Source organism: Castor canadensis, unplaced genomic scaffold (assembly GCF_047511655.1).
Source record: "Castor canadensis unplaced genomic scaffold, mCasCan1.hap1v2 HAP1_SCAFFOLD_1191, whole genome shotgun sequence".
Classification (NCBI taxonomy): Eukaryota; Metazoa; Chordata; class Mammalia; order Rodentia; family Castoridae; genus Castor; species Castor canadensis.
This window is the reverse complement of record NW_027395465.1, coordinates 8,656-19,011: the sequence shown is the minus strand read 5'-3', so window position 1 is coordinate 19,011 and position 10,356 is coordinate 8,656. Positions and strand designations below refer to the sequence as shown.

The 10,356-nt window shown below is 47.8% G+C and overlaps 1 long non-coding RNA gene across 1 annotated transcript; it reads right to left on the bottom strand.

The window, feature by feature from the left end:
- Positions 1-4,038: 4,038 nt before the first annotated feature.
- On the bottom strand, positions 4,039-9,597 carry LOC141420579 (uncharacterized). Its single transcript, XR_012445097.1, has 3 exons — positions 9,092-9,597; positions 8,421-8,769; positions 4,039-4,937 (listed from the first exon to the last, which is right to left on the bottom strand). It is a non-coding gene; the product is annotated as an uncharacterized lncRNA (long non-coding RNA).
- Between the last annotated feature and the right edge of the window lie 759 nt (positions 9,598-10,356).

Here is a 10,356-nt window from a genome sequence, read left to right as displayed (position 1 = left end):
GTCTCAACTAGCTTTTTGCTTGAGCTGGCTGTTTTCTCTTTCTGACACTGTCACCATGTTGGACCTTCCCAATGGGCCCTCTAACTTTGTCATCTTTTTTTCTGTTGTTCATCACCTATGTTTCTTTATTTCTACTTTATGAGACAAGTCCTCATGGTTACATTCCAATTCTTCTATTCCAATGTTTACAATTGATGGGGCTAGGCACTGGTGACTCACACCTGTGATCCTTGCTACTCAGGAGGTAGAAGTCAGGAGGATCGTGGTTCAAAGCCAGCCTGGGCAAATGTTCTCAAGACCCTATCTTGAAAAAGCCCATCACAAAAAAGGGCTGGTATAGTGGTTCAAGGTGTAGGCCCTGAGTTCAAATCCCAGTGCCAGAAAAAAAATATGCTACTACATGTTTTGTTCACCTGAATGTTTCTTTTTAGCATGTTTCCTCTGTGTGCATGTTGTGTCTTTTGTTCTTCCTTTTGTTGACTCAGTCCTTCCTCAGAACTTTCTGGAAACTTCTGTAGATTCTTGGCAGTCTGTCTGCAAGAGGAGTGCTGGTGCTCGGCATGTAACCCAGGGCTGTGGGTTCTAGACCGACCAGGCAGGAGATGGCTCCATTTTTCAATACGTGACAGCTCAGTTTCTCCCAAAGGCCTCTCCTGATGTCCTTCGTGAGGGACAAGCTGGAGCAAGATTGAAGGCAGCCTAGGAAAGGGGTCTTGCTCAGGATCTGTTGTCACTTGGCACCCATTATTTCTCTCTCTCTCTCTCTCTGTCTCTCTCTCTAGTGTCTAGTGTCCTGAGCAGAGACTCACTCAAGTTCTCTGTGAGTGACAGGATGTGGGCAGCTGACCTGCCCTTGCTCTCCTGCAAACACAGATTCTGGGAGCTCAGCTGATCTGCAATGCAACCCTGCAGCAGCTGCTGTCCGTGGTCCAGCGCCCACCTCTGCACTGCACTCAGAGATGCCTGTGCCTCCCATCTCTCTGCGCTGGGGTCTGAGGGCAAAATGACCTGCTTCTTATGCCCCTCACCCCTCCCATTTTCTCTGGTCTGTGAAGTAGGCCCATTGTTAGCCAACTTCAGCACGTGTTGGGTTTTTATTGTTGTTGTTCCTGGTGGGACTGGGATCTGAACTCAGGGCTTCATGCTTACGAATCAGGCACTCTCCCACTTAAGCCACACCTCCAACTCCATTTTGCTCTGGCTATTTTGGAGATGGAGTGTGGAGAACTGTTTGCCCAGGCTGTCCTCAAACCTTGATTCTCCCCATCTCAACCTCCCAAGTAGCTAGGATCACAGGCATGAACCTCTGGCACCTGGCAACTTCAGCATGTTTATGGAGCTCTCTCTCTTTGTCCTTGAGGACAGGTGTACATACTTCATCCCCATCTACGGCCCTTTGCTCCTCCACAGCCTCTTAGCAGATTTACCATCAAAACACCCCATCTGGAGACCCACCACCATGGGTCACACCCTCTCCTGTAAAGCCTCCTGTCTCCCTCCCACTCCCAAATGTCAGGGTAGGCACTGAGACCCCAGACCAACTTTGTGCCTTGATCCCTCCAGAGTTGGTGACTCTGATCAGGAATAGCTGGGCACCCTGGTCTTCCCTCATCACCCAGAACCACATCTCAGTAAGGCCTTGTAAATTCATGAAGGAGCCCCATTTGCAGTCTTCCCCAAATCCACAAGCCTCATCCTCTGCTAACCTCTCAAGCGTGCAGCCATCAGCACAAGCCACTGTTCTCCCAGTTTCTTTACACAGCACCTCTCATTCTTGCTAAGATCAGTTCTCATGAGGACACTCTTGTTGCTTGCAGTCCTCTCCAGTGGTGACATTTTGACCTCTTCACCTCAGGCCTGAGGGTATGGTTGCTGTCCTCTGTGTTCCAGTTGCCCCTTCCTGCCTTCTAGTCCTCCACACACAACCCTCATAGGGTTACTTCAGCCATCAGACCATGGCATCATTACGGACCCTTTGTCACCCTTGCAGATCCTACACAACCTGGGCATTCCTCTCACCCTGTGCGTCTTGACTTTTGGTTCCCTGTCATTCTCAGTGCTCCTGCCATAATCCTTGGTGACCTTGGGCCCATGTGGACTCATACACAACTTTCCAAGTCCCTGGCCTCTCAGCTCCTTGGCCTGCCCCCCACCAGTGATCTTGTCCTCTTCCCCACCCCAACCTTCCATTAAGATGGTCAGCATGAGTGCTGGCCCCTCCTTCGTCTCAGTCCAATCTCTACCTGTCTAGTTCCATCACAGTTACCTGAACCTAGTGCCTCTTGAGTCCCACAAGGACCCATGACCTGTCACCTCATCCCTTTCCCCCCACCTTACTCATGCTCAACTTTCTCTTAGACCCCATGGTCCAACAGCACACACCCTTCACACCCGGGCTCCTCTGCCACCCTTCAGCACACACCCACACACCTGGGCCCCTCTCTTCTTTACTGAAAAGCCCCTGGTTAAATGCTAACAGTACCTGAATCCAGCTTCCCACATGCTCTGTGCCTGAACCCAGAGAAGCTGAATGTCATGTGAAATATAATTTGTCATGCTGAAATGTCCCATTGTAACATACAACCTCAAAAGTGGAGTGGCCTTGCTCCATTGTACACCTCTGTTTCATACCATCCTCTGTCCCCTCAACTCCAGAACCTCCTCCCTCTTCTCATGCTCAGCTGGTTCTCTCACCTCTTAATTCACTGGAAAGAAAGAGAAGGAAGGAAAGGAGGGAAGGAGAGGGGAAGGAAGGAAGGAAGGAAGGAAAATCCACTTGATCCAAGCATGTGCCCTTGGCCCTGTACATCTCTCTTCTTCCTGTCACCCTCCCTGCCCCCATTCAACCAACCACTCCATCCCAAAGCCCATCTACTCTTATCTACACAAGAAAATTATTACTCCAGGAGTTTCCCCCTCTCTCCTGCATCATCCCTTTTCCCCTCTCTCATGTGTCTTGAAGTCAGAATGGAAGTGAGCTCTAATGTGTTAAAAGCCCCCTTAGGCCACAGCTCTTGGCTTCTGTTCCATCATTCCACTTCCCTCACCTGTGAAAGGAATGGCCACACCTCAGTCTCCAAGGCTTCTCTGTCTCCTCTCTCTTGAGCCCATGCCAAACAGGCCTTTGTATCACTTCCTGAAATATCTTGGCACAGTCTCCAATGGCTTCCACACTGTCAAAGTCGAGGTCTGTACTGAACCCCCATCATACTGAAAAGATAAACCCTAGGGCATTGCCACTACTCCTTCCTTTCAGAAATCTTGTCTTCCTTTAACTTTATGATCTCCCTCCTAACTCATTTGAGGCTGCATAACAAGGTACTTCCCAAACTTGGTAGCTTAAAATGACAAATGTTTATTGTCTCTGAGTTATTTGGAGTGGAGGAGTGTCAAGAATTTGCAAACAACTTAGCTGGGTATTTCTGGCCTGGAATCTCTCACTGATTGCATTCAAGAAGTTGGGGAGGTCATATGTGGACATTAGATCAAGGGCAAACACAACAAGGGGATTGGACTTTGAGCACATGATAAAAGTGAGAGCACACAAGGGAGGGGTGAGGATAGGTAAGGCACCTAAAAAACCAGCTAGCATTTGTTGCCCTTAACGCAGAGAAACTAAAGCAGATACCTTAAAGCAACTGAGGCCAATAGGAAAAGGGGAACAGGTACTAGAGAAAAGGTTAGATCAAAAATAATAAACCTAGAAGGTAACACCCACGCACAGGAAATCAATGTGAGTCAATGCCCTGTATAGCTATCCTTATCTCAACCAGCAAAAACCCTTGTTCCTTCCTATTATTGCTTATACTCTCTCTACAACAAAATTAGAGATAAGGGCAAAATAGTTTCTGCTGGGTATTGAGAGGGGGAGAGGGAGGGGGTGGGGGCAGGGGGGAGAAATGAACCAAGCCTTGTATGCACATATGAATAATAAAAGAAAAATGAAAAAAAAAAGAAGTTGGGGAGGGAAAACATTTCTGCTACCCTCCATGAGTTGGATCTTTGAGTGTGAAATTATCTGACAAGGTAGACTGACAAGAAAAAAATATATTTATTATTACAAATGTATTAGGTGCATAAGAGCATCACGGGAGAGAAAATGAATACCCCAAATCAGTGAGATCCAAAGGTTAGACACTTCTAGATCTACAAGGGGAGATAAGGATTTCTGAGAAAGATGAGTGGGCCCTTAGAGGAGCAGAAGAGAGTCTATGACAAGGTCTGGGCTTGAGCAAAGTTCATGTGTCTGGGGATGAGATTCCTGGGGAGGGAAGTGATGACAGTGACTTCCCCTGGAAGGTCTATCTTTAGTCAGATAAGGGAAACTCAGAGGAAGCCCCTTCCTGCATTGGCTGCTCCCCAAGTGCCCTCCATTTGAAGGTTACCAGCCTGTTAGCTGGCATATTTGGGGTGGTATTTCCTGAACTCCTCCATCAGCAAGAACCTGGATCCCCTAAAGGCTGGACAGTGACTGGAGCTCAGTCTTAGATGGTATAATCACAGCGTTGCCCTGCCGTGTGGGCTTTCCTTATGGCCCAGAGCCAGCTTCCCAGACTGGCCCATCCACGAGCGTGAGGAGGAAGCCACCATGCCTTTTATAACCTGGTGTCTGACATGAATACCATTCTTCCTGTCATTGGAAACCAGTCACCAGGCCCAGCCCACACTCAAAGGGAGAGGGAGTAGGCTCCATCTCCCAAAAGAAGGTCTATCAAGAATATGCAGATACATTTTGATATCACCATGTTACACACTCCAAGCACAAATTATTTACATCCCTCCAACAGGTTGCCTTTTCTCTTCCCTCCAAAGGTCTCCAAAGTCTTCTCCCACCATGGTATCAGCGTGAGATCCAGGAGCCTGCCTTCCCATCAGGTCCAGGTGCAGCTGCACTTCCTCAGGTGAGGTTCTTCAGGTACAGTTCTCAGAGTGAGCACCTGTGACATAAGCAACAAGGTATCTGCCATCCACACATGTCCAACATACAATGACAGTACAGTGCAGGATAACCCCTGTAGACACTCTTGCTCAAAAGACAGGGAAATGGGAGGCAAAGGGAGCCACTGACCCACAGCAAGTCAAAATTCAGCTGAGCAAACATTGCAAATTCCTTGATTCAAATACTGCCCGACTTTTTTTTTTTTCTTTTGCGGTACTGGGGCTTGAACTCAGAGCCTTCACCTTAAGCCACTCCATCAGCCCTATTTTTGTGAAGGGTTTTTCAAGATAGGGTGGCTGGCTTTGAACCCAAATCCTCCTGATCTCTGCCTCCTGAGTAGCTAGGATTATGGGTGTGAGACTGACTTCTAACTGGCAAGAGCTCCTTATGGGTCTTGTTCACCCCCAGGCTCTGGATTCTACGCTCTGAGTCATCTTTCTCTTTCTGTAAAGGGAGCCCATGCTCACAGCATCGTAAATTCCTCGAGCTGCTTCCTTGAATAGAATCTGAGGGACAGCACGACTTAACTTTTTTTTTTAATATTCTAACCTAGCAGTGTTTTGTGAACATCATTCTCTTTAAAAATGTGCGGTCTGCCGCCAATCTCATGACTCTGTAATGAGACAAAAGCCACACCTGGCCAGTGTCAGTGACTCACATCTGCAACTCCAACTACTTGAGAGGCTCCAGGTTCGAGGCCACTCCAGACAAATAGTTCACAAGTGCCATCTCTAAAATAACCAGAGCAAAAGAGGTGTGGCTCAATCACTTGCTATGCAAGCACAAAGCCCTGAGTTCAAATCCCAGTCCCATTAAAAAAAAAAGTCACACTCACAAATTTCTTCAACATAAGATCTCTTCCGTGCCTTGGGCTCTGTTGAGATGCTGAAGCCTTTAAGCCTATTAGACACTCTCATGTTTGAATGAGAGGAAAAAAAAATCTGTGAAGTGCTCACCCTTAAACTCCTCAGAAGGCCTTTTGTCTAGGGTACCATGTGGTCTTTGACCTCAGTTCCTGACACAGACCTTTGTAATTTCCTGAGTGATAGGAGTATCTGACACAGGGCTCCTGAACCTGGACTTATTTTCTCAGCTCAGTCTTCTAAGAGCTTGAGCACGTCACTATCCTTCTCTGAACCTCCTTGTTTTCCCCTCTGGAAAATGTGAGTGATGGAGCTGATTCCCTTTCACATGAAGCTGTAAGAGAGTGTGAACTGAACACTTTCCTGCGCCCAGCTCAGGGTAACCAGTCACATTAGTCCATTTTTGGATTTGTTTTTGTTTTTGCTAGAACCAACTGCCTGAAGCTGAGTCACTATAAAGAAGAGTTTTGGAGGCTACACGACCAAGATCAGGTGGTCCCATCTCTTCAACCTCTGGTGCCTTTGGCTGTACCACATCTTAGCAGATGGCATCATGTTGGAGCATGTGTGACAGGGCATGATCACATGGTGAGACAGGAAGCCAGAGAGACTGGGAAGGAGCCAGTCTTATAACAACTCATTCTCGCAACCACTCACTCTGAGACCAGCATTAATTCCTTCCAAGGAACAGCACTCAGCTAGGATTGTGGATCAAGTGGTAGAGCGCTTGCCTCACAAATACAAGGCCCTAAGTTCAACACCCAGCACCACCAAAGTAAAAGGCTCCAGGAGCAGCACTTTCACTGACCTAACCACCTCCCTCTAGGCCCCACCTCTTAAAGGATCCACCACCTCAACATACCATACTGAGGACCAAGTTTCCAAAACATGAACCATTGGGAAAAAAGTGCCTTCAGCACTGGGATCAGTGCACCGCAGACCCAAAAAACAAAAGGAGTCAGCCCATGAGCACAGCTGTGAATCTGTAGGTGGAGGGGCCCAGGGGAAGATTCCAGGACAATCTGAGGGAACAGGGCAATGGCAGGAAACTAGAGGTAGAAAAGAGGCAGCGAAAGAGGGACATAAGTGTGCATCAGATAGCAGAGGATGGAGCCCAGCAAGGATGAGTCACTTTGCTGTGAAGTCACATTAGTTAGTGCCATGGCCTCACCTGAGCTCAACAGAGAGGGCACATGGTCCCAGGGTGGAGTTGAGGCCCCATCCTTTCTCCAGTCAGCCTCAAGGGTCTGTCTGGTAGCATCCTGGTATCCAGGGACAGTTTGGGCATCCAGAGCCCACGGTCTTTCCCTAGTCCCCACCTTCTCTTTCCAGTTCTCACCTTCCTTCCTGGCTCCTTTTGGGGCCCAGGCTCCATGTCAGGCCCAAGGCAGGAAAGCCTGGACACAGCCAGTTTCTCAGACAGACCACTTTTCTGTTCATGGCTAAAGTGCTGAACTTATCGGGGAAATGTGAGTATAGATGGAGCATTAAGGCTATTGAGAAAGGATTTTTCACTTGTGTTGGGTGTGATAATATTAATTTGCTATGTAGCAAGCTCTGTTTTTAGAGAGATGCATGATGAATTATTTAAGAAATACATGTCAGGATATCTGTAATTTATTTTTAAATACTTCCACATAAAAAATGCAGTGAGTTAAAAATAAAGAGCACGAGGAGCACCTGGACCCTGACTCCAGTGATAAAGCCTGCTTCAGGCACATCCTGCTGCTCTGTGGAAATTGGATGGGTGACCTGCCCCTGTGGAAAGACACCTCTCTGGACCTGCCAGTTAGAAAAATGCACCCCCTTCCCAGCCAGCCCCCAGCAGGATTCCAGCCCCGCCTTGCCCTCTGGGCAGCCTGAAGGAGCAGCCCACCCAGGGGTTGCAGCACTCAGATGACAGCCCATGCAGCCTTCCCAAAACCTAGCCCACTCCCAGCCCACTTCTCAGTTAGCCCTGAACTTGGCATTGGTCAGCAGACTGCTGCCACAGCTGCATCTAAAATTGCACCCCCATGCCATGTTTTCTCTCTTGTTTGGGAAATTATGCATAAATGTTAATTAAAAACTTCTTACTTTCTTTACCTTTTTTTCAACCAACAAGTGAGACAGTGGGAGCAGTGGGAGGTAGGGAGACAGCCAGACTTCTTGGGCTGGGGATTCCTCTCTCCTCCCTCACTTCCAGTCAGTCCCTTCCCCTCCAATTGCCCTCCCTCCTCCCCATCTGAGGATCCCATCTCCTCCCACCCTCTTTGCTCTCATCTCTGACCTGGCATCTTCTCTAAATCTCAGCCTCCTCTCTCCCCTCCCACCTCTCCTATGTTCACAAAACCTCCCAAGATGGAAATGCTGTGGACCCACTACTTAGATCTGGATTTGAGGTCCAATGGGATTTAGGTCCCAGTGCCTTTAACCACATCAACTGTCTTCAGCCCACCCCTAAAGGGGAAATGGATAAAACCAGGGCCAAGGAAATGGGGGAGGAGATGAAGTGAAAGACTGGGGCCACAGCTGAGTTGACCACAGTTTCCTCCCTGTCTCAGCTCCCCACTTGCTTAAGGCAGGGAGAGGAAGCTGGGTTCCCCCTCCCCCTCAGCTCTTCTAGAGAGACCATTTACCTCAGGTCCTTTTTCAAACAAGGCCTTCGTCCTTCCGAATTCTTTCTTCTCAGAGGTGCTGGAGATCCTGATGAATCAGGCCCATTTCCTGCAGATCATAATTCTTCATCCCCCATCCCTCAGTCCAAAAGCTCACATGGTGGGTAGCACCCCTCTTGTACCAGTGCACTGCACCTGGCCTGCTCGTGCCCTGGACTTCAATGCAGGACTTGGGGGGAGGGTGGGAGAAGTCAGGAGAGGGAAGGGGCAGGCCGGGGAGGGGACTCAAAGCAGAAGGGCTGACAGGAGGCTTCTTATGCTGTGGACAGCCCTGCTGGGTCCCTTGATCTAGGCCTTGAGTGCCTGGTTCCTGGAGAGAGGAATCAGAGCCTGAGAAAAGAGGAAGTGTCTCTGTGGGCAAGACCCATGTTCATCCAAGAGGATGGGCAAGGGAGGGCTCCCAGCAAGTCATTATGACTTGACAGTCACAGACCCAGACACAAAACACTACTGTGTGCACCCCATCTGTGACCTGGATCTGCAGCCCTGGGTCTGGTTTCACTGGCCCCAACTGGGCTCCTAGGGGCGAGCTCAGGAACAGTGCTCCCCATAGCTCTCAGTACATCCAGAATCATCCCCAGGGGTCCCCAGATAAGCCCCGGCTCTGAAGAAATGGGAGAGGTGCCACTCACTGTTTCCCAGGGAAGGACCGGGCCCTCCATCCAGGCAGCTCCCTTACGGAGCCAGTAAGGAAGACTGCCAAGTAGATTGACCTAAAAAGCAAATCTTTTGTGTGATAAAACATACCATAAACAATGTTTTTTTAGTTATGGCAGGGTAGAAAAAATAATATGTACAATATACAAAAAATAATATCGACAATGTGAAAAGAGCTTGTGAAATCAGTGAATAAAGGACCACAATTCAGTAGAAGAAACAAAGAAGGATAGAAACTGCCATGCAAAGAAATGCCCATGAAGGTTGGGGATGTGGCTTAAACAGTAGAGACAACTGCCTTGCAAGCATGAAGAAGCCCTGAGTTCAAACCTTACTACTGCTAAAAAAAATAATAATAAATAGGTTCAGAGAAAATTAATATATGGAAGAGCATAGATTAATTTCATCAGTAAATGGGAAAATACAAATCAAAACAACAGTGATGGGGGCTGGTGGAGTGGCTCAAGTGGTAAGAGTGCCTCCTAGCAAGTGCCAGATCCTGAGTTCAAACCCCAGTACTGCAAAAAAAAAAAAAGGGGGGGGATCATTTTGCACCCACTGAATTCATAAAAGTTTAAAAGATTGGCCATTCGCAGTGATGATGAGGGGGTGAGAAAATTGGTAGTCTCCAAAGCTGGGAATAGAAATTGGTGCATCCTTAGGAAATCAATTTGGCCAGATTTATCAAAACATTAGGTGTGTATCCACTTCCTGCAGACAATTCCATCTCTGGTGTCTGCGAGAGTCTAAATCATGCATATACAACAGGCACATATAAAAGGTTATTTGTCTCAACATTTGATATACTAGTGAAGCTTAACAGATAAATCCAATGGCCATAGGAAAGGAACAAAATAAATGATGTCACACCTCTAGCATAGAGTGCTATGTGGCAGGTTAGAAAGACTGACACAGATCTGTATGTACAAGCACACACCAGATGGCCAAAGTGTATTTAGTTCAAAAACATCACGCTAAGTGACACAGTCAAAATGGAGATGGAAGCTTTACCTCTAGACACAAGGTGTATGCGTGTGCGTGTGCGTGTGCGTGTGTGTGTGTGTGTGTGTGTGTAAATACAAGAAGGAGGGTGTACAAGAAACACTTCAAGAGGCTACCAGGGTAATGCCTATGGAGGAGTGTGTGTGACTGCATTGGGACAAGGGGTCCAAAAGGGAATTTCATATGTTGTGCTGTAATCTACTAGATTGTTTGGATGATTTTTTACAATAAATGTCCT